General features: G+C 42.5%; 3 long non-coding RNA genes across 3 annotated transcripts; 2 read left to right on the top strand and 1 right to left on the bottom strand.

Annotated features, from left to right (window-relative positions):
• Positions 1–1,990: 1,990 nt before the first annotated feature.
• Positions 1,991–5,047, bottom strand: LOC147795896 (uncharacterized). Its single transcript, XR_015423484.1, has 3 exons — positions 4,902–5,047; positions 3,843–3,979; positions 1,991–2,823 (listed from the first exon to the last, which is right to left on the bottom strand). It is a non-coding gene; the product is annotated as an uncharacterized LOC147795896 (long non-coding RNA).
• Positions 5,048–5,520: 473 nt separating this feature from the next.
• Positions 5,521–7,801, top strand: LOC147795895 (uncharacterized). Its single transcript, XR_015423482.1, has 2 exons — positions 5,521–5,977; positions 6,414–7,801. It is a non-coding gene; the product is annotated as an uncharacterized LOC147795895 (long non-coding RNA).
• Positions 7,802–8,726: 925 nt separating this feature from the next.
• Positions 8,727–11,287, top strand: LOC147795894 (uncharacterized). The gene is made up of 3 exons (XR_015423483.1): positions 8,727–8,795; positions 9,294–9,451; positions 9,774–11,287. It is a non-coding gene; the product is annotated as an uncharacterized LOC147795894 (long non-coding RNA).
• The last annotated feature ends 780 nt before the right edge of the window (positions 11,288–12,067 follow it).

The following is a 12,067-nucleotide window of genomic DNA, read 5'->3' as shown; positions in this document are numbered from 1 at the left end:
CACTTCTCTCGGTAAGGGTCCAACCGCCGCACTACGTTGGGTTCCGCTCTCGCAATAAGGGTTTGGTCCGCCGCACCTGACCGATGAGCTAAGGAAAATCTGCTCTATTTATAAGATTCTAGAGGGTTAGGAATTAATAAAATATGCGTGTCGCTGAACAGCTCAACCAATGAAAATCTTCCATCTCAAAGGGTCACATGACTTCCTGCTAGAGTCGTGTGCAAGAATTTCAGTGTCGCGTGTAACGAGGTAAAATACAGAATAAGAAGTCACGTGTACAAAGTGTAGAGCCGGGTGCGTGAAAGTGCTTACCCGGTCATCTGTGGCGAATGATTGACAGTTACAAAGTTTGAGGTTTCTGGACATTATCATTTCAGGGAACCTTACCACGCCCAACCACGCAGCCATGTGGAGGGGAATCTCGACATGCCAAAACTGAGCAGAGAAAACACAAGGATAAAGGATTGAAGGATCACGCTATCACGCCAGTACAGCATGAATAACTTAATACAAAGTTAGCGTCTCTGCTACATGTCCATAATGCATAGCTGAGCAAAATAAGAGACCCTGAGAAATGCAAGGACCGAGAACGAATAAAACTAGGGGACGCTAGAATTCCAAGATTTGCGGGTGCGCAACACTACTAAGATACAATACATCAATCATTATAACGTGCTTGCTAACGGTAAGATGCGGATCACAGGAGAAACTATACACTGATGTGTGTGGCCAAACAGAGTTGAAAAAAAAAAGACACGGCCACAATGATAATAGCGTCCGAGTCTATGTTTTATTCAGAAACATGGACTAATATCATTGAAAGTGTGGTGCTGATGAAGGTAACGAGGAAGACTGTCCTGAAGGAAGACTACAACGGAATATTCTGAGGGTATTATAGAGCAGGCTCGGTGGTAACTTCCTAGACCCGTGGTCAAACTTGCAGTCATACAATTGTAGACAAATTGTCTGGGGAATTGGGAGTACTACTTAGAAATTACCGGGATGGACCACGGAGAAATACTGGTATCTATAAGATTACAAATCTACCACAAATGGGAACTACCCCGACGGTATTAAAAAGAAATCATTGGCTGGGTTTAAAGAGTGACGAATTCTGGGGTTCCACTTATTATGAAAGAGCAGTTGATGGTCTGGTACCATAGAGTTGGATATAATAATGAACTAGAGGGCGTACTCCTAATTGCCAGCAACGCTTTATATACACCCATTTTTAAGGACCACTCAGAAAATGAACTTTAAATGGTTAAGGATAAAGTATAAACCTCAATTCTCAGGACAAAATGAAAAAAAAATTAAGCAATAATTAAGCAAAACCAGCAATACTGCCTTTTCTTACTAGTGTTAACTGAGTCTGCAATATCTTCAGAAATATATTGGCATCTTAAAGCTCTTTTTTGGACGAATGCAGGGGGGCTAGTGGGCTTGGTGGCAGGGTATATGTTTTAGTTGGTGTATTGTTTACACTCTACACAGTTATTTGATTATTTAATTACTTCGCTTTCAATTCTAGGGCATCATTGGCCAGGGTTCAATTTGAAAAGCAAATATCTGTAATGCTTGAGATCTAGAGGAGATTCTTCGGTCATTATCTGCATGGCCAATGAAAGTTTTACTCAAAAAGGCTTCACTGGAATATCCCTCCCCCCCCACACAGACACACACACCCACCCTCATCACCACCACCACCACCACAAATAACATCTCGTTGCCAGGAGCTTCTTTGCTTGAAACAACATTTACAAAGGGGTGACTTCCAAAGGAGGAATGGAAATGGCAGCATTTTATTCTGTTACTATTACAATCTTGCAACTTAGGATCCGTTTAAAGCAATTAATGGCTAAGAATCTCCACACTGAAATGTGACCCTGACAACACACAGAAACAATGAGGTAACTGCCCCCATGGGATAGCAGCCTTTCTAAGTGGCATACTTACTGTATAAGGACACACACAGGCACAGAGTGACGTATCATGTGACCTTCAATTGGAAACTTCAATTGACTAGGCAACCAATTCAAACAAATACCCATCACCATGCATAAAAATCAATATAAGTGACATATCAGTTATTGGATGACCATATTATTTCCAGCAACAAAGAGAAAAGCACTGATCAAGATATTTCATTGTACAATGGGTCGAGTTAGACGTGGAATTTTCAAGAAGAAAAAAACTTGGTTTCAAGCAAACCACCAGCTCTCTCCAAAAAAGATGCAAGCTGCAGCTCAAGAAATGGAACTGCCACAGTATGTTCGACCAACATATGAGCAACTTGAACTGGCTGTTCCTAGAGACGAGCAAGGATTTCTCAGGCAGGTGCTTCCAACAGCAGAGACCAAGAGCAGAAATGTGATGTTACTCCGCCCAAAAGCTGCAGAAATGACTCCAGTTGACAAGCTCCAGCTCAAGGGTGGAAAACCAAAGCACTCCCAGCCCAAGAGTGGAGCAAATCACCAAGGAGGATACCGTTTTGTGAACATTCAGTCCGCAGTACAGCTAGGTGCAGATGCTACACTCGACCATCAAAGATCACACCCCGAGTGTGACGGTGTTCCAGAACTATTGCTGGAGGATGAGGAATGCAGAGGTTTGGCTGTATCTGAAACAATGCACTGCCAAAAGTGCGGATTTACAACACAACGCCAAAAACTATACACAGAAATACCTCACCATGGACCTGGACGCCGCACTGCTACTCCGAACATGGCATTTCAAGTGGGGCTCTACAACACTGGCATCGCAGCGACAGGTGCAAGGAGGCTCTTGACAGCTATGAACACATCTATTCCCTCACGCAGTGGACTGCAAAAGATTTCAGGAAAGTGTGGTGAAATAATGACTCAGGAGAACGAAAAGGACATGGCTGCAAAGAGGAAAATTGTGAAAGACATTCACGAGATTCAAGGGTTTCCCAGACAGAGTCCGATTGCTGTTGAGATGGACAGGCAGTATAATAACCCACTCAGAAACTCAAGAAAAAAAACTCTCTTTGTACCTGCCACACAAACTAGAGACACAGTGTGCGAAAATGTGACTTCTTCAAAATATGTCGTCATGTATCATCACGAAAACAAATTGTGCAAGAGCCGAGAAATGAGAACAGCCAAAGGACAACGCACAAAGTGCCCTAACCACCCAGGCTGTACGGCTACCCGCCCTTCACACTTCAATATGGGAGACGAGAGAGCAGGGGGACAACGATGCGCTGAGAAACTTTTGCAGAGTGAGGAGCCCCTACTGGTCAACAGTGTCACCACTGATGCTGATGGATGTCTGGCTGCAGGCTTGAATGAGCAAATGAGGACAAGAACTGGTTCTGAAACAGTGCAGCAACTAGATCCATCCCATTTGAATAGAACGGTTTGCTCTGCCATCAGTAAGGCAAATTTTAGTTCCAGTATGTTCCCTTGCAAAAGTGCCAGATTAAGCCAGCAACTGCAAAATCGTTTTGCTGATGATATAAGCCATAGGACACAGGCCGAAGCCACTGCTATTCTTAACAAATGCAATGGAGAAGTTAGTAGAATGAAAACTATGGTAGCTAAGGCTTCAACTGCAATCCCTAAATGCTACATGGGAGATCACAGACTCTGCAGAAACGGTTCTCAAATCTGTAATGGTAATTATGGTTTCCCATATATGTCACGCACTACCAGGGGCAAACTGAATTTATCAACCAGCGATGAACTCCTTCTCAAACAACTTTTGCAGAAGCGAATTGGACATGAGGCATTAGAAAAAACAAAGTACGGCATGAGTACACAAAAGACCGAGTCTGTGAATCATGCCTATGGAATGACCAACCCCAAAGGATCACTTACCTTTTCAAAGAATGCTGCAGCAAGAGATCACAGTGCCATTCATCTCGTTAACAACAGGCACGCAAATTCAATCATCAAGAAGTGCCAAGCAGCCGGTTGTCCCATAAGTAGCGGCTCACCGGCAGCTCGTGCTCTTGCTAGAATAGACAAAGAACAAAAATATCAAAAAAAACGTGCACAGTCGCAGAACTATAGAAAAAGACGGGCACAATGTCGTGGCGAGAGATTCCATGCGTACTATACTGCACAAGCCATGTATAATCCCGGGCAATTAAATCCCAGACCAAACAAGGAATTTCACTCCAAAGACAATGAACGCAAGCAAAATATCTACTACGAACACAATTACTGTAAAATGTACTAGTAGCAAGTTTCTTTGCGGTTGGTGTCATTAGGGTTACATACCGATGTTAGGGTTACACTCTGCTAGGGTTACACTCTGCTAGGGTTAGCCCCTGCTAGGGTTAGCCCCTGCTAGGGTTAGGCTGTTGGACGGGCTCAACTTGAACTTACATTGATTACCGCAGGCACTTTGGGTAACTGCCATGCCCTGCGCATGCTCTGTTCTTATGGCACTTTCTTCGTGCATTGTTGATGGCATGTGGTTCCAGGGAGAGGTGGTCAAAATTTACACACAAGGAATTGTGGCAAAGATGGCTTACATCGTACTCCCGAGATAATGTAAAGTTCTTGGTATGTACGATGTAAGCCAGCCTGTGTGCACTCATCCTTGTGTGTGTATTTGCCCCTGGGAGGAGTACATTTATCCTCCCATAATTACCACCTCTCCCCTTGGTCTGTTTCACACATCCAACCCAGTGCCAGCAGCCTGTAGAAGGCTTCAGTCGAGATTTTTTCTTCAGTCGAGCTAACATTTTAGCACACCAGGCATCACATTCATCATCCCCCATTTTGTTCTGAATAGAGCAAAACGCTCAAGCGCACGCCAAAGGCTAGATATTGTCATTGGTTGAAAAGTTTATTTTTAAAAAAATTCAAGTTTTCCACATTGCACATTACAATGTACATAATTAACATAAAATTGAACTCTTTCTTCACCTGTTAATTATTGCTGCCAATAAAAGATGTCTCTGATGTGTGAAAATCCACAAGGCTGTCTTCCAAGACTTGCTGTTGTCTCTCCGCCACTGCTACGACTGCTGCAGACCGAAGAAACCATTTTTAAATCCCCGCCGCCATGAATGTATGGAGGCCGCCATTTTGAAATATAGGGTACAGTCCACTAATTCAAGCCCCATTGAAAACAGTGTAAAATCACCATTCTTCAGAGCTCAATAACATGCAAGCCAACATCCCTGAGGTGTCTCACACAAAAATTTAATTATTATTCAGTCATTAATCTTTCAGTTTCTTTTCAATTTTCGGGGGGTTAACCAATTACATTTTTAATTATTCACCCAAAACAAAACCAACCCCCCAAAAGTCGAAGTTCCCAAGTCAGCACGCAGCCATTTTTCAAATGGCAACCCTCTACTTTCTCGGTCCTTTGGGAACATTTGTCAACCGTATTTTTTATCTCTTCCGCCCTCAGATGGAAGCCCAAAGAACCAGGGTTTCGATCCTGGCAAAGATTTACACAATCTCACCATTTTGGGGGCCAAACAATCCTCTTTTTCGAAAGATACTGTGGGGGCACTTTTAATGCTAATGAGCCTGGCGGAAATTATTGCTGGAATTAGTGGACTGCACCCATGTGTTAATTTCATGGAGGTCACGATCCGCCATTTTGGTGTGCAAATTGCGAGCTGTTTGTACACGCGACATATGGCGGCGGGAGGCTCTATCCACGAAAAAGGGGCAGTAAGGAAAATATTTACCTCCAATTAAGATTGAAACTTATATTTATCATAAATACAAATGTGTAACATCATAACTTAAAACCGTTGGAGATGAAATCGGAGAATTTTGGTGTGTTTTGTGTGGTTACATTCTCTGGGTTGCGGCCGTCGGATCGTGCTGCAATCTTAAACACAAGAAGTTGTAGCCTAGGCCCTACACATGTTTCTCGTACGCCTGGGGCACTGGTCATACTGAAAAGGAACAACATGACTCTTTAGGCTTTTACAACACTGGTAACCAGCTATGGATGGTATCAAGAACAGGCTGGGTAACTGGTATGTACAGTATGTTTAGGGGTCCTGAAGGTGATGATGTCACTTTGTGATGGTGTTGTTGGGGCCCTATTCTCTGTGAAAGAGAGCTCAATGTTAGCATGAATCTATCAGAGCCTGCTACACACCAAACCTAACCTGAGATGTAGTTGGGTTGTCACAAAACCCACACTTCTGCTTTATTGTTGAAAAAAGATTTTCAACTACATCGTGGTTGAATCTACCTGTTAAAGAAATTTCACACCATCACGTGTTTTCATGTCATTTCAAAGCTGGAGAAGGGAAGAAATATTCAAAATCCATACCTTTAATACACAGACCATTTTTAGATCCAACAATTTCCAAACTTTTAAGCCTTGGTGTACATGTTGTGCTTAAAAACGATGTATGGTTTGTTCCTTCTAACATAGGTCTCTTCAAAACCTGCTTCTCATTTCAGGTCCTGCTGTTAAATGCATCAAACAAGTTATCGATTTTCTCGATGAACTCTAAAGTGTAGGCAGCTTCAGCAGGGAGCTTCCCATGAGAAGTACAAGTGTAGATGCCTGTTGCAACGGTATGACTCGAGACCTGTCCCGCTTATTCACTCTCAATTTTTGAGAAGTTGTCAAAGGGACCACGTGAAAGTTTAGATGCCATAAGAATGGGCATTTGTAAATCACACTCCCCAAAAAATCAAATGTAGGACCATTTTACATGTCCAGTGGCCCCCTCTGAATCCTTATACATGTATCTAAGAAGGTAGTTATATAAGTTTGATCTTGTATTCTTAGTTAAGGAAATGAGGCTGATCAAACATGCAAAAGACCTTTTTTTCCTCAAGCAAGAAGTATGGTTTTCCTCTGAAATTGCAAGTGTATTGTACAGTTTCACATTACTGCATCCTTGGTCGCATACAATCAATTTCGGAATCAAGAGACAAGACAATTACTGGTTCATCCATGTACTGAGTAGCACCTTTGATGAGGTTGCTCACGATTTCAGCTGGAGTGGTAATATGTGAGAGGATGTTCTGAAGCCGTTGCACTTTCTCTCTCAGTCGAGATGTTTTGACTCTTTCCTTTAGAGCTGTAGAGCTTTTCCTATGATGAATGCCATTTTCAGTTAAGGGACCATCTACTATGATCGTGTGCAACATTTTTTAGGCAAAGAATACATATATGCATATATAAATCACGCATCCATTGGCTGAACCCCCATATTGCCCATTAACTTTAACTCAAATTCAGCGTTCAGCCAATGGGCACGTGTAATGTGTAATGGGTCCGTGTGATGACAAAGTCACTGATGAACTTGAATGTACAGGCAAAGATTAATTGGCAATTTTAATTGTATATACACATATGTATGATACATGTATGTATATCTGTATATTTATTTTCTTTTGGCCAGTTTTAGTGGACTTTTTTATGTCCCATCTGGCTCAAGCTTCCTTTAGCATCCTCGTTTTTATCGTTGAGGTGTCACAAGTTTTGGTGGGTTTGGGACCTCAAACATTGTGGGCACTTCATTCCATTTCAGCTTGTTTGGAGGTGATTGGTAAACTGACTGGGTTCAAAAAAATTGGAACACAGGCAGAAGTTTGTGTAGAGACACCATTGGGTTCTCTTCAGAAGATCCTTCCTGTGGGTGTTTTGAACCTAGAATTGGCATCTGTAATGAAATGGAAACATCAAATAAAATGTAAGCACATAGTAAAATTCAATTTTTTTTCTTTAATAGGGCAACAAGTCTGAATTTACAAACTGTGCAGTTTGTGCCTTTTTGTTGTTTTAACTGTCCGTACTGTCTGTGAAATAAAGAAAGCTTGATAAAACTCCTAAAGAAGGTGGTGTGGTTTTCATCCTTTGTCCAATATGCTAGTAGATATTTGTAGCGTATGCCTAGGTGTTTAGTAGAATGTTAAGCTAATGACAATGTACATGCCTTCACGGGTCAGAGGCTCATTACAAATATGAATGTCATTAATTTAGGGGCTCAATCTAGCTTAAGCTGTGTGTTGATTTTTGCCGCTATTGTATGCCTATTTTTTGGCAAATTTCACTTTGCTCTATTTAAATTACTACTCGCCTTTCTTTGTTCTTGGATCCATGCGTACACGAAGCGCCGCCCAGAAACGTTGAGTGTGCATGTACATTTTTTGTACTTCGCTCGCATTATACTGCACTGTGGGGCAATATTACACCAAAATGGCGCCTATGGCGATAACGCGATTCAGTGGAGAGTTGCCCATCTTGCGCCGTTGCGCGGCGCTATACAATCTTTGCTGCTGCTTGGTTTGGCTGTCAGAGCAGAACGCTGTGCTGGAGAGTGATTACTGGGCACTAGGTTAGTGCGACTTCATTCAATTATTGTAATTAGCCCTGATAAGCACTCGCATCTCTTTTATGGTCATCTTTTATGTAATTCAGCAGTAAACAGTGCAAGTCAAGACGTAGGTGGTGTAAACAATTTGCAAATCCACAAGCCGCCTAATTAGGAGTTGCCTATTTAGGAGTCTCCTGTTTAAGAGAGTGCCAATATTAAAATAATCAACCAATCAAATCTGAAGCCAACCAGAGTCTTTATTGAGTTCGTCCAGGAAATCCCCCAGTACCAGTAACCCACGGTACCGGCCCCCTTTCTGCCAGCCCCCAAGATCAGACCCGTGGGTGCAACTTGTCAGGCTTCGGCGCCTGGCGGTAGACTGCCTCCAAACGGACCTGCCCCCCTGGTCGCCTCTACAGCCGCTCGTCGGGTCGACCAAAGGCACGACGTGGAGATCACGCTTGTGTGTTTTGACGATGAGAGCAAGCCGTTCAATGCGTCACTCATTTACAATGTAACCTACATATATAATGACATCAGCCGTCGATTTTGAAAATTATATTGCCGCTGATATTTATCAGAGTGAGAGTTTTTTATGCAATTTTTTTATGCAATTTAACCACTTGCTTGCACGAGAGACAAAATGACCGAGAATGGTGTTTATTTGATGAAGGATTATTAGCAAATGCATGCCCCCTCCACCGAGCCCATTTTGGCTGGTTACGTTGGCCTGCTCTCGGAAGTCTTAGGTTGGGGAGTTAATAGGGTTTTTGGAACAGGTTTTCAGGTTTTTTATCCATAGAAGAATCATCACCACCACTGAAAGACAGTAGGCCTAGTACCGCAAGTGATTGTACATTGTACTTCCATTTTCTTTAAACAGTGCTTAAATGGAAATGTTTGAAGGTGGGTTCACTTCAGACAAGCTACCTTCTTGGCGCCAGTCCATCACCTACGCCAGTTCACTGGACATTAAGTGAATGTCTTCATTCTTACCGTAAATTCAATGCAGGACCTGCTGCTTTCGAAAGACGACGCATTCTGTGGAAATGGGTGTGATCCTGACCAATTTGATGCCCGTGTCTTCACCACCAAACTGGAAGCCATCAAGGGTCCTCGAAGAAGACTGCATTTCTCATTAGGACAAGACCTGAATATTGGAATCGGCTTGTGAGTCTTTATTAATTTTTCTGCTTGACGAATGAAACATACGTTCCTTGTGCACTCGTTAAGGATAAAGCGAGTTCCACACGTTAACAAAGGGCGGGGTTCTAATTGCAACTAGGTTCCTTTTGGTCCAATATTGCACGGGCGTTCACTTTCCATTTTCGAGCGTAAGTGGCGAAGAGCATGTCTTATCTCTGTCTCTCTGTTGCTGAGGAAGCATTTTGCACGTCACAGAGGTGCTATTCGAACTCGGTATAAACTGTGACATATACATGTACATCCATGAATAATGATTCTTATGTGGAGTTGCTAAAACTATTTGCAGATACAACCTTGTTCAAGAAAAGAAGTTGACAAAGTCATTCAGCGTGGGACAAAACCGAAATCCCGCGGACAAGGATTCCAGCAACGAAGGAGCTCAGTTACCGGCTAGGAACGGAGGAAACCTTGATTCCAGTGACCGTCAGAATCAGTACACTGAAAAGTTTAATTAGTCAATCGGGGTGAAATAATCGTCAAATAGGGGGGAAAATAGTCATGCAAGCATTTAGTCAATTGACTATCTTGAGCAGGAGACTGACGAATTAAAAAAGCTGTAAGACCAATCCTTAAAATAGCTGGACAAATTAAAATTTGTGAAAGACCAATCTGCTTGATGGACTATTTTACCAGACGTGAATTGACTAACGTACATCGTCATGAAAGTATTACCTGACGAATTATTTTTTGCACGACGAAGTTGCTGACAAACTTTTTCACTCAGAACTAACCACAGCGATAGAGCGCGAAAATTGTGCGACAACTTTGGTCAATTTTGACAATTTGAACTTACCGGGTTTCACAACCTTTCTCGGTGGTTGCACGCATAATAATATCAAACAGTAGGGACTTCTGGGGCAGTGTATCACACCATATACACGAACTGTATGCGGCGAACGTTTGCGACGTCTCTTCGCCATATTGCATTGCCAAATTGACTGAGCTGGGCTGGGTCAAGCTGTGCCCCAGAGATACGTGAAGGTGGGTATAAATATACATGTAGCACATATCAAATGTAAAGTAAAAAACAAATAGGTCTAACATGTAGGAAATTCTACTTTATGATATGGCCGGACCTTCTTATCTGCAGTGAAGGTAAGGCTTGGTAAAAGTGAAGCGGGCGCGGGTAGGCATGGCAGGCCCGGTCATGCATGGAGGCCTGACGTTACACCATGGAGGAAGGAATATAGCCTAGGCCTACATGGTATAGGCCTAGGGCATGTAGGGGCCGGAAAGAGTTCCATATAGGCCTACGAAGTTCACTTGACACCTTGTGTACAAACCCTATGAAACTGGTCTGAGAAATTGTAAGTGTCGACTATGAAAATGCTTGTATTTTCTCACTCCTGAAATTGACTTCTATGACATGTAATTGCTTTCTGGGGGTTGATTAATCATTTTAGGGACAAATGAGTGAACTTCGTATATGGAATTCTTTCCCTCTAGTAGGCCGAGTAACGTTAGTCATTCTTCAATCCTAACATGTCTGCTTTAGAAAAATTTCACTGACATTTCAGGATGAAAATACAATTTTCTCGGCCGCCTCTGGCAAACTTGAAAACGACCGGTCTATCGAGTCACGCCATTTTCTAGTTTGGCAACTAGACCCAGGGACTGCTAACGTTAGTTACTATTCATCAACGGTCATGGCACCAGACTAACGTTATATTCCTCGATAATTTTATCACGTTCGAGTCTGCTGTAGGCCTAGCCCGTCTTGCTGTCTGTGTTGCAATGTTTGCCCTGTAATTCTCTTTAAAATAATAGCCCTGAAGGAAGACATATTCGCCTACCAGGATGATCAGGTAAATGTAATGAATGTAATGATGATGGATTTTACATGATACTTAATCCATCGCTGACTGGAGATGGCAAAAGCCGCTGTGAAAACTGAGATTTCACAGTTTTATGTGGAAGGAATGTGGAAGTGTGCATAGAGCCGCATGCCACCGAAATGAGCCTTTTCACCGTGTAAAAGGAAGCGTGCAGGGCACGCAGGGCCATTTACCGAGAATGAGCGGTTTAGATATTGCTATGGTGGAATTTTCCTTTAAAATATTACTGTCTTTGTCACATTTTTCCTTCATTAAAATATGCCATGGAAACATTTGCTGTCACTTTTTCACCAGAATGATGATGGCAAGTGCAGACCAGCAGTGTGTGTCATCATGGATGAGAAAAGTCTACTCACATCAACATCATTCAAGTTGATGGTCGAACGGGAACAAGTGTGCTGCTGTGCCGATATTGTAACAGCTTTCGCGTGCTTTGTGAGTGCTTTCTACGTCTTTCATTTGAAGTACACTGTAACACACATCAAAACACTGGAATTCACGCAGATCGCCTTACTGGGTATTAAGGACAAATGTCCAGCTCAGAAAACGGTACTCACTTTGATCTCAAGGTTGAACAAGTTCACACAAAAGAAAGAGGATTAAGATGCCCCAACCCAGTGACCAGAGTCAACTTGTTTATTGTTGTTACTTGTTAAAAACAAGTTTTAATGTTTGTAAGTTTTAAATACAAGTTTTAAAATTGGGTGGCGCGGCAGAGATCTATGTCGGGAACTGGGGGTATAGG

Source organism: Acanthaster planci, linkage group LG20, assembly GCF_054643075.1.
Source record: "Acanthaster planci isolate LZ-2023a linkage group LG20, COTS_SCS, whole genome shotgun sequence".
NCBI classification, from domain to species: domain Eukaryota; kingdom Metazoa; phylum Echinodermata; class Asteroidea; order Valvatida; family Acanthasteridae; genus Acanthaster; species Acanthaster planci.
The sequence above is the reverse complement of the archived record's forward strand: the minus strand, read 5'-3'. Positions and strand labels throughout refer to the sequence as shown.